This window comes from Camarhynchus parvulus, unplaced genomic scaffold, assembly GCF_901933205.1.
Source record: "Camarhynchus parvulus unplaced genomic scaffold, STF_HiC, whole genome shotgun sequence".
NCBI classification, from domain to species: domain Eukaryota; kingdom Metazoa; phylum Chordata; class Aves; order Passeriformes; family Thraupidae; genus Camarhynchus; species Camarhynchus parvulus.
The window spans coordinates 1-19,794 of NW_022148172.1; the positions used below are offsets into that span (position 1 = coordinate 1).

Consider the following 19,794-nt stretch of genomic DNA (forward strand, 5'->3'; position numbering starts at 1 on the left):
GAATTTTGGGGGGAAATTTGGGATTTTTGAGGGGAATTTTTGGGGCTTTGTTGGGTTTTTTTGGATCTTTTTGTAACTTTTGGGAATTTTGGGAATTTTTGGGATTTTTCTCCTGAATTCTGGGTCATTTTGGGGATTTTTTGGGAATTTTTTGGGAGTTCTTTTGGGAATTTGGGAAATTTGGGAAATCTTGGGGAAGTTTTGGGGGTTTTAGAGATTTTTTTTGGGGTGATTTTTTGGAATTTATTTCATTTTTTAGGAATTTTTGGGAAAGAATTTTGGGAGGTTTTTTCTATTTTTTCGGAGGGAAATTTTGGGAATTTTTTTGCTGAATTTTTGGTTCTTTTGGGGATTTTTTGGAGAAATTTTTTGGGATTTTTTTTTGACTTTTTGGGAATTATTTGGGAAATATTTTTGGGGGGATTTTTGGGGGATTTTTTCTCTTGAATTCTGAGTAATTTTGGGGATTTTTGTGAGAATTTTTGGGGAAATTTTGGGAATTTTGGGGGAAATTTGGGGAAATTTGGGAATTTGGGGGAAATTTGGGAAAATTTGGGAATTTTGGGGGAAATTTGGGAATTTTGGGGGAAATTTGGGAAAATTTGGGAATTTTGGGGGAAAATTGGGAATTTTTGGGGAAATTTTGGGGAATTTTTTGGTGTTTTTAGGGAGTTTTTTGTTAAATTTTTGGGAATTCTTTGAGATTTTTGGGGGGAATTTTTGGGGATTCTTTTGGGATTTTTGGGGGGAAATTTGGGATTTTTGAGGGGAATTTTTGGGGCTTTGTTGGGTTTTTTGGATCTTTTTGTAACTTTTGGGGGTTTTGGGGAATTTTGGGATTTTTCTCCTGAATTCTGGGTCATTTTGGGGATTTTTTGGGGAATTTTTTGGGAGTTCTTTTGGGAATTTTGGGAAATTTGGGAAATCTTGGGGAAGTTTTGGGGGTTTTAGAGATTTTTTTTGGGGTGATTTTTTGGAATTTATTTCATTTTTTAGGAATTTTTGGGAAAGAATTTTGGGAAAGAATTTTGGGAGGTTTTTTCTATTTTTTCGGAGGGAAATTTTCGGAATTTTTTTGCTGAATTTTTGGTTCTTTTGGGGATTTTTTGGAGAAATTTTTGGGATTTTTTTTTGAATTTTTGGGAATTATTTGGGAAATATTTTTGGGGGGATTTTTGGGGATTTTTTCTCTTGAATTCTGAGTAATTTTGGGGATTTTTGTGAGAAATTTTGGGGAAAATTTGGGAATTTTGGGGGAAATTTGGGAATTTTGGGGAATTTTGGGGAATTTTTTGGTGTTTTTAGGGAGTTTTTTGTTAAATTTTTGGGAATTCTTTGAGATTTTTGGGGGAATTTCTGGGGATTCTTTTGGGATTTTTGGGGGAAATTTGGGATTTTTGAGGGGAATTTTTGGGGCTTTGTTGGGTTTTTGGATCTTTTGTAACTTTTGGGGATTTTGGGGAATTTTGGGGATTTTTCTCCTGAATTCTGGGTCATTTTGGGGATTTTTTTGGGGAATTTTTTGGGAGTTCTTTTGGGAGTTTTGGGAAATTTGGGAAATCTTGGGGAAGTTTTGGGGGTTTTAGAGATTTTTTTTTGGGGTGATTTTTTGGAATTTATTTCATTTTTTAGGAATTTTTGGGAAAGAATTTTGGGAAAGAATTTTGGGAGGTTTTTTCTATTTTTTCGGAGGGAAATTTTCGGAATTTTTTTGCTGAATTTTTGGTTCTTTTGGGGATTTTTTGAGAAATTTTTGGGATTTTTTTTTGACTTTTTGGGAATTATTTGGGAAATATTTTTGGGGGGATTTTTTGGGGATTTTTTCTCTTGAATTCTGGGTAATTTTGGGGGATTTTTGTGAGAATTTTTGGGAAAATTTGGGAATTTTGGGGGAAATTTGGGAATTTTGGGGGGATTTTGGGGGAAATTTGGGAATTTTGGGAATTTTGGGGGGAAATTTGGGAATTTTGGGGGGAATTTTGGGGAATTTTTTGGTGTTTTTAGGGAGTTTTTTGTTAAATTTTTGGGAATTCTTTGAGATTTTTGGGGGAATTTCTGGGGATTCTTTTGGGATTTTTGGGGGGAAATTTGGGATTTTTGAGGGAATTTTTGGGGCTTTGTTGGGTTTTTGGATCTTTTTGTAACTTTTGGGGGTTTTTGGGGAATTTTTGGGATTTTTCTCCTGAATTCTGGGTCATTTTTGGGGATTTTTGGGGAATTTTTTGGGAGTTCTTTTGGGAATTTTGGGAAATCTTGGGGAAGTTTTGGGGGTTTTAGAGATTTTTTTTGGGTGATTTTTTTGGAATTTATTTCATTTTTTAGGAATTTTTGGGAAAGAATTTTGGGAAAGAATTTTGGGAGGTTTTTTCTATTTTTTCGGAGGGAAATTTTCGGAATTTTTTGCTGAATTTTTGAGTCTTTTGGGGATTTTTTTGAGAAATTTTTGGGATTTTTTTTTGACTTTTTGGGAATTATTTGGGAAATATTTTTGGGGGGATTTTTTGGGGATTTTTTCTCTTGAATTCTGGGTAATTTTGGGGATTTTTGTGAGAATTTTTTGGGGAAAATTTGGGAATTTTGGGGGAAATTTGGGAATTTTGGGGGGATTTTGGGGGAAATTTGGGAATTTTGGGAATTTTGGGGGAAATTTGGGAATTTTGGGGGAATTTTGGGGAATTTTTTGGTGTTTTTAGGGAGTTTTTTGTTAAATTTTTGGGAATTCTTTGAGATTTTTGGGGGAATTTCTGGGGATTCTTTTGGGATTTTTGGGGGAAATTTGGGATTTTTGAGGGGAATTTTTGGGGCTTTGTTGGGTTTTTTGGATCTTTTTGTAACTTTTGGGGATTTTGGGGAATTTTGGGGATTTTTCTCCTGAATTCTGGGTCATTTTGGGGATTTTTTGGGGAATTTTTGGGAGTTCTTTTGGGAATTTTGGGGAAATTTGGGAAATCTTGGGGAAGTTTTGGGGGTTTTAGAGATTTTTTTGGGGGTGATTTTTTGGAATTTATTTCATTTTTTTGGAATTTTTGGGAAAGAATTTTGGGAAAGAATTTTGGGAGGTTTTTTCTATTTTTTCGGAGGGAAATTTTCGGAATTTTTTTGCTGAATTTTTGGTTCTTTTGGGGATTTTTTGGAGAAATTTTTGGGATTTTTTTTTTGAATTTTTGGGAATTATTTGGGAAATATTTTTGGGGGGATTTTTTGGGGATTTTTTCTCTTGAATTCTGGGTAATTTTGGGGATTTTTGTGAGAAATTTTGGGGAAAATTTGGGAATTTTGGGGAAATTTGGGAAAATTTGGGAATTTTGGGGGAAATTTGGGAATTTAGGGGGATTTTGGGGAATTTTTTGGTGTTTTTAGGGAGTTTTTTGTTAAATTTTTGGGAATTCTTTGAGATTTTTGGGGGGAATTTCTGGGGATTCTTTTGGGATTTTTGGGGGAAATTTGGGAATTTTTGGGAATTTTTTTTTAAATTTGGGGATTTTGGGGGAATTTTTGGGAATTTTTTGGAGGTTTTGCTGATTTTGGGGTTATTTGGGGATTTTTTTTTTAATTTTTGGGCATCGATCGAGGTTTTCTTCGGGGGTTTCTTTTCTTTTTCAGGGATTTTTTTTAGGATTTTGGGGGAATTGTTTGAGGAGATTTTTAGGAATTTGGGGGAACTTTTTTTGGATATTTTTTTAGGAAAATTTTTGGGGAAATTTTGGGGAATTTTTTGGGAATTCTGGGAAAGTGTTTTTGGGAAGTTTTTGGGGATTTTTTTGGGAATTTTTGGGAGAATTTTTGGGAGGTTTTTTTGGCAGAGTTTTTTTGAATTTTGGGGAGTTTTTTGGAAATTTGGGGAATTTTTAGGATTTGTTTTTTATTTTTTTAGGAATTATTTGGGAATTTTTGGGGGAATATTTTTGGGAATTGTGGGAAATATTTTTGGGAATATTTGGGAGTTTTGTGGGGAATTTTTGGGAGTTTTTTGGGAAAACTTTTGGGAGATTTTTGCGGGGTTTTGGAGCATTTTTTGGGGGAGTTTTTGGGGATTTTGAGGGGATTTTTCTATTCAATTCTAGGAATTGTTGGGATTTTTTTTGAGAATGTTTTGGGAAAATTTTTTGGGAATTTTTGGGCGGAATTTTTGGGAATTTTCCGGACATTTTGGGGGGATTTTTTGGGGGGGTTTGGAGCATTTTTGGGGATTTTTTTGGGGCATCCTGGAAACGCAGCTGGAAGGTGGGAATTTTGGGGACAATATTTTGGGAATTTTTGGGGACTTTTGGGAATTTTTAGGAATTTTGGGGGGGATTTGGGCAATTTTGGGGTGATTTTTGGGGAATTTTTAGGATTTTTGGGGGGATTTTTGGGGGGATTTGGGGGAATTTTGGGGGATTTTTGGGGAATTTGAGGATGATTTTGGGGGATTTTTGGGGAATTTTTAGGAATTTTGGGGGTAATTTGGGAGGATATTGGGGAATTTTCGGGGTTTTTTGGGGAATTTGGGGCGGATTTTGGGGGGGATTTTGTGGGGTTTTGGGGAATTTTGGGGTGATTTTTGTTGATTTTTGGGGGGGATTTTGGGGAATTTTGGGGGTGATTTTTGGGGAATTTTTAGGAATTTTGGGGGGATTTTTGGGGGAATTTTTAGGATTTTTGGGGGGATTTTTGGGGGGATTTGGGGAATTTTGGGGGATTTCTGGGGAATTTTGGGGTGATTTTTGGGGCATTTTGGGGAATTTGGGGGGATTCGGAGGAATTTGGGGGTGATTTTTGGGGGGGATTTTGGGGGGAATTTGGGAGGATATTGGGGAATTTTCGGGGATTTTTGGGGAATTTGGGGGGGATTTTGGGGGGATTTTGGGGGGATTTGGGGAATTTTGGGGTGATTTTTGTTGATTTTTGGGGGGGATTTTGGGGAATTTTGGGGGTGATTTTTGGGGAATGTGAGGGGATTTTTGGGGAATTTTCGGGGGGTTTTGGGGTACATTTTGGGGGGATTTTTCAGGAATTCTGGGGATTTACAAGCACAATTGATGGAATTGGAATTTTGGGATTTGGGAGGTGAATCTGCTCCTCCCAAATCATACCCGGAATTCCCAGTTCCAAGTCCCGGGATTCTGATCCCAAATCCCCAATCCTGGAACCCCAAATCCCAGAATTTCCGACCCCAAATCCCAGAATTTCCATCCGGAATCCCGATCCCAAATCTCCAAATCCTCAATCCCCAATCCTGGAATTCCACTCCCAAAATTCCCAGATTCCGAAGCCCCAAATTTCGGTCCCGAATCCCTGGAATTCCAATCCCAAATCCTGGAATTCCGATCCCAAATCCCGGAATTTCCATCCCAAATCCCAAAATTCTGATCCCAAATCCCCAAATTCCAAACCCAAATTCCAGAATTTCCATCCCAAATCCCGGAATTTCCATCCAAATCCCAGAATTCCAAACCCAAATCCTGGAATTCCAATCCCAAATCCCAGAATTCCAATCCCAAATCCTGGAATTCTGATCTGAAATTCTGGAATTTCAATCCCCAAATCCCCAAATTTCCACTCCAAATCCCGGATTTTTGATCCCAAATCCCAGAATTTTAACCCCAAATCCTGGAATTCCAAACTGAAATCCCAGAATTCCTGATCCCAAATCCCAGAATTCCTGATCCCAGATCCCCAAATTCCCATCCCAAATCGGAAATCCCAATCCCAAATCCTGTGGTTTTCATCCCAAATCCCAGAATTTCAGTCACTGATCCCCAAAATCTCCAATCCCAAATCCCAGGATTCTGATTACACATCCTGGAATTTCTCACCCTGAATCCTGGAATTCTTTCTGAAATCCTGGAATTTCAATCCTCAAGCCCTCAATTTCTATTCCCAAATCCCCAAATTTCCAATCCCAAATCCCAGAATTCTGAGTCCAAATCCCAAATCCTGGAATTCCAAACTGAAATCCCAGAATTCCGATTCCAAATCCCAGAATTTCCATCCCAAATCCCACAATTCCTATCCCAAATCCCCAAATTTCAATCCCCAATCCCAGAATTCCCAAATTTTCCCACTTTTCCCCGTTCCATTCCCGTTATTTTCCAGGCGTGGTTCCGGTCGCGGAGCTGGCTCGATGCGGAGCCGCCCCACATTCCCCCCAAATCCCCTTCCACCCCCAAATCCCCAAATCCCCGAATTCTGATCTAATGAACAATCCCAAATCCCCAAATTTTGATCCCAAATCCCCATTTCAATCCCAAATCCTGAATTCTGATCCCAAATCCTGAATTCTGATCCCAAATCCCCAAAATTTTTGATCCCAAATCCTGGAATTCTCATCCCAAATCCCAGAATTCCCGACCCCCAAATCCCAGAATTCTCCCAAATCTGGAAACTTTGATCCCAAAGCCAAGAATTGCACCCCAAATCCCAGAATTTCCATCCCAAATGCCCAAATTCCCGTCCCAAATCCCGGGATTTCCATCCCAAATCCCCATTTCATCACCCAAATCCCAGAATTCCCAAATTTTCCCATTTTTCCCCGTTTCATTCCCGTTTTCCAGGCGTGGTTCCGGTCGCGGAGCTGGCTCGGATGCGGAGCCGCCTCTGCCCGACATTCCCGACCCCAAATCCCAGAATTCCCGACCCCAAATCCCGGGATTTCCATCCCAAATCCTGGAATTCAAACTTCAGACCTCCCCTTCTTCCCCTCTCTTCGCATCCCAAATCCCCTTCCCAAATCCCAGTTTCCATCCCAAATTGAATCACTAATCCCAGAACTCCACCCAAATCCCAGAACCCCAATCCCAGATTTCAATCCCAAACCAAATCCATCCGAACCCATCCCAAATGAATTTGATCCCAAATCCCAAATTCTGATCTAAATTCTGATTTCAATCCCCAAATCCCAAATTTCAACTCCAAATCCCATTTAAACAAACCCCAAATCAATCTGATTTGATGATCAATCCCAAATCCCCAAAATCTGATCCCAAATCCCAGAATTTCCATCTCAAATCCCGGAATTCCGATCCCAAATCCTCGAATTCCAATCCTAGAATTTCCGTGCCAAATCCCAAAATCTTTGCTCTCCAAATCCCACAACTTCAATCCCAAATCCTGGAATTCCAGTCCCAAATCCCCAAATTCCGATCCCAAATCCCCAAATTTCCATCCCAAATGCCAAAATTTCACTCGCAGATCCCGGAATTCTGATCCCCAAATCCCAGAATTTCCATCCCAAATCCCTGAATTGCGATCGCAGGTCCTGGAATTTCCATACCAAATCCCCAAATTTTCACCTCAAATCACCAAATCCCAGAATTCCCAGAATTCCCAAATTTTCCCAATTTTCCCGTTTCATTCCCGTTTTTCCAGGCGTGGTTCCGGTCGCGGAGCTGGCTCGGATGCGGAGCCGCCTCTGCCCGACATTCCCGACCCCAAATCCCGGGATTTCCATCCCAAATCCTGGAATTCCAAACTGAAATCCCAGAATTCACGACCCCAAATCCCAGAATTCTGATCCAAAATCCCCAAATTTCAATCCCCAAATCCCAGAATTCCTTACCCCAAATCCCGGGATTTCCATCCCAAATCCTCACATTTCAATCCCCAATCCCAGAATTCCCAAATTTTCCCAATTTTCCCGTTTCATTCCCGTTATTTTCCAGGCGTGGTTCCGGTCGCGGAGCTGGCTCGGATGCGGAGCCGCCTCTGCCCGACATTCCCGACCCCAAATCCCAGAATTCTGATTCCAAATCCCCAAATCCCGGAATTCTGATCTGAAATTCTGGAATTTCAATCCCAAATCCCCAAATTTTGATCCCAAATCCCCGAATTTCAATCCCAAATCCTGGAATTCTGATCCCAAATCCTGGAATTCTGATCCCAAATCCCCAAATTTTGATCCCAAATCCTGGAATTCTCATCCCAAATCCCAGAATTCCCGACCCCAAATCCCAGAATTCTGATCCCAAATCTGGAAACTTTGATCCCAAAGCCAAGAATTGCACTCCCAAATCCCAGAATTTCCATCCCAAATGCCCAAATTCCGGTCCCAAATCCCGGGATTTCCATCCCAAATCCCCACATTTCAATCCCCAAATCCCAGAATTCCCAAATTTTCCCAATTTTCCCCGTTTCATTCCCGTTATTTTCCAGGCGTGGTTCCGGTCGCGGAGCTGGCTCGGATGCGGAGCCGCCTCTGCCCGACATTCCCGACCCCAAATCCCAGAATTCCTTACCCCAAATCCCAGGATTTCCATCCCAAATCCTCACATTTCAATCCCCAATCCCAGAATTCCCAAATGTTCCCATTTTCCCCGTTTCATTCCCGTTATTTTCCAGGCGTGGTTCCGGTCGCGGAGCTGGCTCGGATGCGGAGCCGCCTCTGCCTCAACCTGGGCCTGGCGCAGGAATCGCTGGGGAACGCCCGGGAGAGCTCCCGGCTGCTCTGGGACAGCCTCAGATGGGCAGAGTGAGCAAAATTCCGGGAATTCCGGGAAATTCGGGAATTCTGGGAATGCTGGGAGTGAAATTTGGGGAGTTTGGGAGGATTTTTGGGGATTTTTGAGGGGATTTTGGGGGGTTTGGGGGGGGTTTTGGGGGGGTTTAAAGTCAATTTTTGTGAATTTCGGAGAGGATTTTTGGAATTTTTGGGTGGAATTTTGGGCTGGAATTTTGGGAATTCTGGGGTTGGGAATTTTGGGAATTTGGGAAGGAATTTTGGGGCAGAATTTGGGGCTTTTGGAGAGGATTTTGGGGGAGTTTTGGGAAGGTGTCTTGGGGTTGAATTCCAGGAATTTTGGAGTTGAATGTTGGGAATTTTGGGATTGGGTTTTTGGGAATTTAGGATGGAATTTTGGGATTTTTGGGATGGGATGTTGGGAATTGTGGGGTTGGGAATTTTGGGAATTTGGGCAAGGAATTTTGGGGTTGAATGTTGGGAATTTTGGGGTTGTATTTTTGGGATTTTAGGATGGAATTTTGGGAATGGTGGGGTTGGGGTTTGGGAATGCTCCAGGCTGCTCTGGGACAGCCTGAGATGGGCAGAGTGAGCAAAATTCCGGGAATTCCGAGAAATTCGGGAATTCTGGGAATGCTGGGAGTGAAATTTGGGGGGTTTTGGGGACTTTTGGAGGGGATTTTGGGGGGTTTTAAAGTCAATTTTTGTGCATTTTGGAGAGGATTTTTGAGGTTCTGGGATTTGGATTTTGGGGATTTTGGGGCAGAATTTGGGGATTTTGTTGAGGATTTTGGGGGAGTTTGGGGACAGAATTTTGGGATGGGATTTTGGGGATTTTGGGGTTGGGTTTTTGGGATTTTGGGAAATCTGCGATCAAATTTGGGGAATTTCAGAGAGGATTTTTGAGGTTCTGGGGTTGGGATTTTGGGAATTTTGGAGAGGATTTTGGGGGAGTTTTGGGGAAGGAATTTTGGGATGGGATTTTGGGGATTTTGGGATTTAGGATGGAATTTTGGGAATGGTGGGGTTGGGGTTTGGGAATGCTCCCGGCTGCTCTGGGACAGCCTCAGATGGGCAGAGTGAGCGCAATTCCGGGAATTCTGGGAAATCTGGGAATTTTGGGAATGCTGGGAGTGAAATTTGGGGGGTTTGGGGACTTTTGGAGGGGATTTTGGGGGTTTTCAGGGGAGATTTTGGGGGGTTAAAGTCAATTTTTGTGAATTTTGGAGAGGATTTTTGAGATTCTGTAATTCGGATTTTGGGGGAGACTTTGGGGCAGAATTTGGGGATTTTGGGGGAGTTTTGGGGAAGGAATTTTGGGATGGAATTTTGGGAATTCTGGGATTTGCATTTTGGGAATTTTGGGATTGAATTCTGGGAATGTTGGGATTGGGATTTTGGGAATTCTGGGATCGAATGTGGGGAATTTTAGAGAGGATTTTTGAGGTTCTGGGATTGGGATTTTGGGAATTTTGGGGCAGAATTTGGGGATTTTGGAGAGGATTTTGGGGGAGTTTGGGGAAGGAAATTTGGGGTTGGATTCTGGGAATTTTGGGGTTGGTTTCTGGGAATTTTGGGGTTGAATGTTGGGAATTTTGGGGTTGGGTTTTTTGGGATTTTAGGATGGAATTTTGGGAATGGTGGGGTTGGGGTTTGGGAATGCTCCAGGCTGCTCTGGGACAGCCTCAGATGGGCAGAGTGAGCGCAATTCCGGGAATTCCGGGAAATCTGGGAATTTTGGGAATGCTGGGAGTGAAATTTGGGGGGTTTGGGGACTTTTGGAGGGGATTTTGGGGGGTTTTAAAGTCAATTTTTGTGAATTTTGGAGAGGATTTTTGAGATTCTGTAATTCGGATTTTGGGGGAGTTTTGGGGAAGGAATTTTGGGACGGAATTTTGGGAATTCTGGGATTTGCATTTTGGGAATTTTGGGATTGAATTCTGGGAATGTTGGGATTGGATTTTTTGGGATTTTAAGATGGAATTTTGGGAATTCTGGGATTTGGATTTTGGGGATTTTGGGGCAGAATTTGGAGATTTTAGAGAGGATTTTGGGGGAGTTTTGGGGAAGGAAATTTTGGGATGGGATTTTGGGGATTTTGGGGTTGGATTCTGGGAATTTTGGGATTGGGTTTTTGGGATTTCTGGGATGGAATTTTGGGAATTGTGGGATTTGGATTTTGGGACTTTTGGGGCAGAATTTGGAGATTTTAGGATTTTGGGGGAGTTTCAGGAAGGAATTTGGAGATTTGGGAGGGAATTTTGGGAGGGAAATTTGGGAATTTTGGGGTTGGGTTTTTGGTATTTTGGGAATGCTGGGGTTGAACTTGGGGAATTTCAGAGAGGATTTTTGAGGTTCTGGGATTGGGATTTTGGGGCAGAATTTGGGGATTTTGGAGAGGATTTTGGGGGAGTTTGGGGAAGGAAATTTGGGATGGAATTTTGGGGATTTTGGGGTTGGATTCTGGGAATTTTGGGATTGGATTTTTTGGGATTTTAGGATGGAATTTTGGGAATTCTGGGATTTGGATTTTGGGGATTTTGGGGCAGAATTTGGGGATTTTGGAGAGGATTTTGGGGGAGTTTTGGGGAAAGAAATTTGGGACGGGATTTTGGGGATTTTGGGGTTGAATTTTGGGAATTTTGGGATTGAGTTTTTTGGGATTTTTGGGATGGAATTTTGGGAATTCTGGGATTTGGATTTTGGGGCAGAATTTGGGGGTTTTGGAGAGGATTTTGGGGGAGTTTGGGGAAGGAATTTGGAGATTTGGGAGGGAATTTTGGGAGGGAAATTTGGGAATTTTGGGGTTGGGTTTTTGGGATTTGGGGAATTCTGGGATCAAATTTGGGGAATTTCAGAGAGGATTTTTGAGGTTCTGGGGTTGGGATTTTGGGAATTTTGGGGCAGAATTTGGGGATTTTGTTGAGGATTTTGGGGGAGTTTGGGGAAGGAAATTTGGGATGGAATTTTGGGAATTTTGGGGTTGGATTCTGGGAATTTTGGGATTGAGTTTTTTGGGATTTTAGGATGGAATTTTGGGAATTGTGGGATTTGGATTTTGGGACTTTTGGGGCAGAATTTGGAGATTTTAGGATTTTGGGGGAGTTTCAGGAAGGAATTTGGAGATTTGGGAGGGAATTTTGGGAGGGAAATTTGGGAATTTTGGGGTTGTATTTTTGGGATTTTGGGAATGCTGGGGTTGAACTTGGGGAATTTTAGAGAGGATTTTTGAGGTTCTGGGATTTGGAATTTGGGGCAGAATTTGGGGATTTTGTTGAGGATTTTGGGGGAGTTTGGGGAAGGAAATTTGGGATGGATTTTTGGGAATTTTGGGGTTGGATTCTGGGAATTTTGGGGTTGGGTTTTTGGGATTTTGGGATGGAATTTTGGGAATGGTGGGGTTGGGGTTTGGGAATGCTCCCGGCTGCTCTGGGACAGCCTGAGATGGGCAGAGTGAGCAAAATTCCGGGAATTCCGGGAAATTTGGGAATTTTGGGAATGCTGGGAGTGAAATTTGGGGGGTTTGGAGAGGATTTTTGGGGATTTTTGGGGGTTTTGGGGGGATTTTTGGACTTTTGGAGAGGTTTTTTGGGGTTTGGGAGGGAATTGTGGAGAGGATTTTTGGAATTTTTGGGTGGAATTTTGGGCTGGAATTCTGGGAATTTTGGGAGGGATTTTGGGGATTTTGGAGAGGATTTTGGGGGAATTTGGGGAAGGAAACTTGGGACAGAATTTTGGGATTTTTGGGGCAGAATTCTGGGATTTTTGGGGTTGAATTTTGGGATTTTTGGGATTGGGTTTTTTGGGGATTTTAGGATGGAATTTTGGGAATGGTGGGGTTGGGAATTTTGGGAATTTGGGAGGGAATTTTGGGGTTGAATTTTGGGGATTTTGGAGAGGATTTTGGGGGAGTTTGGGGAAGGAATTTGGAGCTTTGGGATGGAAATTTGGGAATTGTGGGGTCGGGATTTTTGGGATGTTGGGAATGGTGGGATTGGGAATTGTGGGGATTTTTGGAGAAGATTTTTCGGGGTTTTGGGAGTTTTGGGATTGGGAATTTGGGGAGTGGAGTTTTGGGAATCTGGGATTGGATCTTTGGGGAATTTTGGGGAATTTTTGGGCATTTTTTGAGAGAATTTTGGGAATTTGGGAATTTGGAGATTCTGGGATTGGATTTGGGGAATTTCGGAGGCGATTGTTTGGGAATTTGGGATTGAATTTTTTGGGAATTTCAGGGAGAATTTTGGGAATTTGGGGGATTTTTGGAAGGGATTTTTGGGAATTCAGGATTTGGGATTCTGGGATTGGATTTTAGGGCTCGGGGATGGGAATTTTGGGGAATTTTGGGGAATTTTGGGAATCAGGGAGTGGAGTTTTGGGAATCCAGGCTGGGAATTTTGGGAGGGAATTTTTGGGAATTTGGGGATTTTGGGAAGAAATTTTGGGGAATTTGGAATTGGAAATTTGGGAATTTGAGATTTGGGATTCTGGGATGGGAATTTCAGGAATTTTTTTCCCATTTCTCCCCCAGCACCTCGCAGTCCCTGCAGGATCTCGGCTGGGAAATTTGGGATTTTTAGGATTGGGATTTTGGGAATTTTGGGGATTGGAATTTTGGGAATGTAGGAGGAGATTGTTGGGAATGTGGGAGTGGATTTGGGGAATTTTTGGGGCATTTTTGAGAGAATTTTTGGGAGTTTGGGGATGCTCAGAACGCTTTTTCGGGAATTTCGATTGGAATTTTGGGATTTGGGATCCTGGGATTGGATTTCGGGAATCAGGGATGGGAATTTTGGGGAATTGGGGGAATTTTGGGGACGGATGGGATTTTGTTTGGACGTTGGGATCGGATTTGAAAATCTGAGCTGGGAATTTTGGGCATTTTGGAGAAGATTTTTGGAATTTGGGAGTTTTGGGATTGGATTTTTTGGGAATTTGTCGTTGGAAATTTGGGAATTTGGGATTTGGGATTTGGGTGTGGGATTGGATTTTTGGGACTTGGGAATCTGGGATTGGGTTTGGGGAATTTTTGGGAATTTTTGAGAGAATTTGAGTCCCTGGAGGATCTGGGGTGGGAATTTTTGTGATTCTGGGAATGGATTTTGGAGAATTTCAGATTGGAAATTTGGGATTTTGGATTTCAGGGGACTCAGGGATGGGAATTCCAGGAATTTTCCCCGTTATTTTCCCCCAGCACGTCGCAGTCCCTGGAGGATCTGGGCTGGGAATTTTTGGGCATTTTTGTGCGAATTTTGGGAGTTTTGGGATTGAATTTGGGGACTTTAGGATGGGAATTTTGGGATTTTGGATTTCAGGGGACTCAGGGATGGGAATTTCAGGAATTTTCCCCGCTATTTCCCCCAGCACGTCGCAGTCCCCGGAGGATCTGGGGTGGGGAATTTGGGGATTTTTGGAAGGGATTTTTGGGAATTCAGGATTTGGGATTCCGGGATTGGATTTTAGGGCTCAGGGATGGGAATTTTGGGGAATTTTGGGGAATTTTGGGAATCAGGGAGTGGAGTTTTGGGAATCCGGGCTGGGAATTTTGGAGAGGATGTTTGGGGATTTTAGGAGGGGATTTTTTGGGAATTTGGGGACTTTGGAAGGGATTTTTGGGAATTTGGGATTGGAAATTTGGGAATTGGAGCTTTGGGATTCTGGGCTGGGATTTTTGGGACTCAGGGATGGGAATTTCAGGAATTTTTTCCCCGTTATTTTCCCCCAGCACCTCGCAGTCCCTGGAGGATCTGGGCTGGGAAATTTGGGCATGTTTGTGGATCAATTGTGGGATTTTGGGAGTTTTGGGATTTTGCTATTTTCCCCAGCACCCCGGACTGGTGGGAATTTTGGATGGGAATTTTGGGAATTTTGGGATTTTTGGGATTTAGGATCGGAGAATTTCGATTTTAGGGAGAATTTCCCGAATTTCCCGTTTCCCCAGCACGTCGCAGTCCCTGGAGGATCTGGGCTGGGAATTTTTGGGCATTTTTGTGCGAATTTTGGGAGTTTGGGGATTGAATTTTGGGACTTTAGGATGGGAATTTTGGGAATTTGGATTTCAGGGGATTTAGGATCAGAATTCCAGGAATTTTTCCCCGTTATTTTCCCCCAGCACGTCGCAGTCCCCGGAGGATCTGGGGTGGGGAATTTGGGGATTTTTGGAAGGGATTTTTGGGAATTCAGGATTTGGGATTCTGGGATTGGATTTTAGGGCTCAGGGATGGGAATTTTGGGGAATTTTGGGGAATTTTGGGAATCAGGGAGTGGAGTTTTGGGAATCTGGGCTGGGAATTTTGGAGAGGATGTTTGGGGATTTTGGGAGGGGATTTTTTGGGAATTTGGGGATTTTGGGAAGAAATTTTGGGGCATTTGGGATTGGAAATTTGGGAATTGGAGCTTTGGGATTCTGGGCTGGGATTTTGGGGACTCAGGGATGGGAATTCCAGGAATTTTTTCCGGTTTTTCCTGCAGGATCTGGGCTGGGAAATTTGGGAATTTGGGGATTTTTGGGACGGATTTGTTTGGAAATTCCGATTGGAACGTTGGGAATCTGGGAATGGAATTTTGGGAATCTGGGATGGGAATTTTGGGAATTTGGGATTGGATTTTGGGGAATTTTTGGGAATTTGGGAGAGAATTTTTGGGAATTTTGGGAGTTGGGAATCCGGGATTGGATTTGGGGGAATTTTTGGGAATTTTTGGGACTTTTGGGGAATTTTTTGAGAGAATTTTGGGAATTTTAGGATGGGAATTTGGAGATTCTGGGATTGGATTTGGGGAATTGAGGAGGCGATTGTTTGGGAATTTGGGATTGGATTTTTGGGAATTTGGGATGGGATTTTTGGGAATTTTTGGGATTCAGGTGGGAGAATTTTTGGGGATTTTTTGGAAGCACAATTTTGGGATTTTTGGGAATTCATTTGGGGACTTTAGGGGGATTCTGGGATTTGGATTTTAGGGGATTTAATAGAATTTGAGAATTTTTCCCGCAACAGAATTTTTGGGAGTTTTGGGAATTTTGGGAGTTTTGGGATTTGGGACTTTAGGATGGGAATTTTGGGAATTTGGATTTTAGGGGATTTAGGATCAGAATTCCAGGAATTTTCCCCGTTATTTTCCCCCAGCACCTCGCAGTCCCTGGAGGATCTGGGGTGGGAAATTTGGGATTTTTAGGATTGGAATTTTGGGAATTTTGGGATTGGGATTTTGGGAATTTTGGGATTGGGATTTTGGGAATGTAGGAGGAGATTGTTGGGAATGTGGGATTGGGTTTGGGGAATTTTTGGGAATTTTTGAGAGAATTTGAGTCCCTGGAGGATCTGGGCTGGGAATTTTTGTGATTCTGGGAATGGATTTTGGAGAATTTCAGATTGGAAATTTGGGAATTTGGATTTCAGGGGATTTAGGATCAGAATTCCAGGAATTTTCCCCATTATTTTCCCCCAGCACCTCGCAGTCCCTGGAGGATCTGGGGTGGGAAATTTGGGAATTTTGGGGATTTTTGGGACGGATTGTTTTGGAAATTCCGATTGGAACGTTGGAAATCTGGGAATGGATTTTTGGGAATCAGGGATGGGAATTTTGGGAATTTTGGAGAGATTTTTTGGGAATTTTTGGGAATTTTGGAGAGGAATTTTGGGAGTTGGGAATCCGGGACTGGATTTGGGGAATTTTTGGGAATTGTGGAGAGAATTTTTGGGAATTTTGGAGAGGAATTTTGGGAATTTGGGGAGTTTTGGGACTGGATTTTGGGACTTAGGATGGGAATTTTGGGATTTTGGATTTCAGGGGACTCAGGGATGGGAATTTCAGGAATTTTTTCCCCATTATTCCCCCAGCACGTCGCAGTCGCCGGAGGATCTGGGCTGGGAATTTTTGGGCATTTTTGTGCGAATTTTGGGAGTTTTGGGATTGAATTTGGGGACTTTAGGATGGGAATTTTGGGAATTTGGATTTTAGGGGATTTAGGATCAGAATTTCAGGAATTTTCCCCCTAGTATTTTCCCCAGCACCTCGGCAGTTCATGGGGGATTTGGGGTTGGGAATTTTTGGGGATTTTTAGGATTGGAATTTTGGGAATTTTGGGATTGGGATTTTGGGAATTTTGGGATTGGGATTTTGGGAATGTAGGAGGAGATTGTTGGGAATGTGGGATTGGGTTTGGGGAATTTTTGGGGCATTTTTGAGAGAATTTTGGTCCGTGTAGGATCTTGGCTGGGAATTTTTGTGATTCTTTGAATGGATTTTTGGAGAATTTCAGAGGGGATTTTTGGGAATGTGGATTTTCGGGGACTCAGGGATGGGAATTTTAGGAATTTTTTCCCGTTATTTTTTCCCGCACGCCGGAATTATGTGAGGATCTGGGGGGGAATTTTGGGAATGTGGATTTCCGGGGCTTTTCAGGGATGGGAATTTCAGGAATTTTCCCCGTTATTTCCCCAGCACGTTGTGGTCGCGGAGGATTTGTTCCGCAGCATCTTGCACCATTGGGGCTATTCCGGAATTTTCGCCGGCACCTTCGGCGGGGCCCCTTGGGGGACCTCGGCCGCCGCGTCCGCGTGGAGCCCACAGCAGCCCCCCGCTGCTGGCTGAGGCCCAGGCACACCTGGGACAGGTGAGAGCCTTCCAGAACATTCCACAGCCTCCGGGCATTTATGGGGGATTTTTTGGGGATTTTTTTGGGGTTTTTTTTGGAATTTTTTGCCCTTTTTTCGGCATTTTTTTGAATGCTTTTGGGAATTTTTTGGGGAATTTTTTGTTTTTGCACTTTTTTGGCGATTTTTGGGGAATTTTTTCGGTATTTTTTGAGGATTTTTTGGGAATTTTTTGGGAATTTTTTTGGCATTTTTTGGAATTTTTGGGGAAATTTTTTGGGAATTTTTGCGATTTTTTTTTGCACATTTTGGCCATTTTTTGGGAATTTTTGGGGAATTTTTTGGGAATTATTTACAATTTTTTGGGGAATTTTTGTGATTTTTTTTGCCCTTTTTCGGCAAATTTTTTGCAAATTTCCACAACAATTTTTAGGAATTTTCCTGGAATTGTTTTAGGATTTTTCCCAGGATTTTCCCCCCATTTATTGAGGAATTTTGGGGATTTTTGGAGGATTTTTTGGGGACCTTTGGGGTCCTTGTGGAGCATTTTCCAACCCCCCCCCCGCTGGCTGAGGGGCCAGGCACACCTGGGACAGGTGAGAGCCTTCCAGAACATTCCACAGCATTCGGGGGATTTATGGGGATTTTTTTGGGATTTTTTGGGAATTTTTTGGGGTTTTTTTTGACATTTTTTAGGAATTTTTTTTGCCTTTTTTTGGGATTTTTTGGGTCTTTTTAGGTAATTTCCTGGTGGGTTTTGATCGTTTAGATATTTCTAGAATTTTGGGAATTTATGGATTTTTGTGGGGAATTTTTGGGGTTTTTTCCGGGAATTTTTTGGGACTTTTCGCCAATTTTCACGATTTTTCCGGGTTGTTTTGTAATTTTTTCTTGACAGATTTTTTGGGAATTTTTAGAAGTGTTTCAGATGCTTTTCCACTTTCCATTGATCAATTTGTGGAATTTTTGGAATTTTTTAGGATTTTTTTTTTTTTTTTACTTTTTAGGGATTTTTTTCAGATTTTTTTGCAATTTTTTTTGCGCTTTTTGGCGATTTTTTGGGAATTTTTGGGGTATATTTTGGAATTTTTGGGGGATTTTTTGGGGATTTTTTGGGGAATTATTTCGGCATTTTTTAGAATTTTTTTGGGGAATTTTTTGGGGAATTTTTGGGATTGTTTTTGCGCTTTTTTGGCGAATTTTTGCAAATTTCCACAACATTTTTTAGGAATTTTCCTGTATTTTTTAAATGATTTTTCCCAGGATTTTCCCACCATTTATTTTTTTTTTAATTTTGTGATATTTTGATAATTCCATGGAATTTTTGGGTAATTTTAGAATTTTGTGGTTTTTTAGATTTTTTGTGATGTTTTTCTGGAATTCCAGGATTTTTTCTCTCTAATTCCAGGGATTTTTTTTAAATGTAAATTTTATGATATTTTGCTAATTCCATGGAATTTTTTGCTAATTTTGGAATTTTTTTGTTTTTTAGAATTTAGTGATTTTTTCGGGCATTTCAGGAATTTTTTTAGAATTTTGGGGAATTTTTTGAGCTTTTGGGGGCAATTGAATGGAATTTTTTGGGGCAATCCTGGGCTTTTTTGGGGGGAATTTCTGAGATTTCTCACAGGGGAAATATTTGAGGAAATTTTTTTAAATTTGGAGATTGTTTTTTTCGAACCCCAAGGCCTATTTTGGGGTGAATTCCGCGGGATTTTGGCTCACGGTGTGCTCGCCCCGCAGGTGCTGCTGGCGCTCGGCGATTTCGGCGCCGCCCGGCGGGAGCTGCGCCGCGCCCTGAGCCTGGGCCAGCCCGACGGCGCCGACGCGCGACACGCCCGGCGCGGCCTCCGGCACGGTCAGTGGCACCGCGGGGGTTCAAAACGGCGCCGAAATCCCCGGAACGGGGGAAAAACGGCGACAGAATGGGGCGAAATGGCGAAAAATGGCACCAGAATGGCCCAAAATAGGGAAAAAAATAGCACCAAAATGGCAAAGAATGGTCCCAAAATCCCCCAAAATAGCAGAAAATGGCACCAAAAAAAGCCAAAAATTAGCACCAAAATGGCACCAAAATGGCAGCAAAATGGCCCAAAATAGGAACAAAATAGCAACAAAACGGCCCAAAATAGCAAAAAATGGTCCCCAAATCCCCCAAAATAGCAAAAAATGGCACCAAAACGGCCCAAAATAGCAAAAAAAGGCACCAAAATGACCCAAAATGGCCCAAAATCGCACCAAAAATACAAAAAAATGGCACCAAAATGGCCCAAAATAGCCAAAAAAGGCACCAAAATGGCCCAAAATGGCAGCAAAGTAGCACCAAGTGGTGCTGCGATGGCTCCAGGAGCCTCCGGCACGGTCAGTGGCACCGCAGGGGTTCAAACCGGCGCCGAAATCCCCAAAAAACGCGCGAAAAAGACGGGCAGAAATGGCGAAAAATAGCACTAAAATCCCCCAAAACAGCGAAAAAAGAGCATCAAAATGGCCCAAAATAGCAAAGAATGGTCCCAAAATCCCCCAAAATAGCACCAAAATGGCACCAAAATGGCCCAAAATAGCAAAAAATGGCACCAAAATGACCCAAAATCGCACCAAAAATAGCAAAAAAATAGCACCAAAATGGCCCAAAATAGCAAAAAAGGCACCAAAATGGCCCAAAATAGCAAAAAATGGCACCAAAATGGCCCAAAATAGCAAAAAAGGCACCAAAATGGCCCAAAATAGCAAAAAATGGCACCAAAATGGCACAAAATTGGCACC

General features: G+C 42.1%; 1 long non-coding RNA gene across 1 annotated transcript; it reads left to right on the plus strand.

The window, feature by feature from the left end:
- The first annotated feature begins 4,201 nt into the window (after nt 1–4,201).
- On the plus strand, nt 4,202–16,298 carry LOC115916130. The gene is made up of 3 exons (XR_004061570.1): nt 4,202–4,224; nt 8,320–8,449; nt 16,276–16,298. It is a non-coding gene; the product is annotated as an uncharacterized LOC115916130 (long non-coding RNA).
- The last annotated feature ends 3,496 nt before the right edge of the window (nt 16,299–19,794 follow it).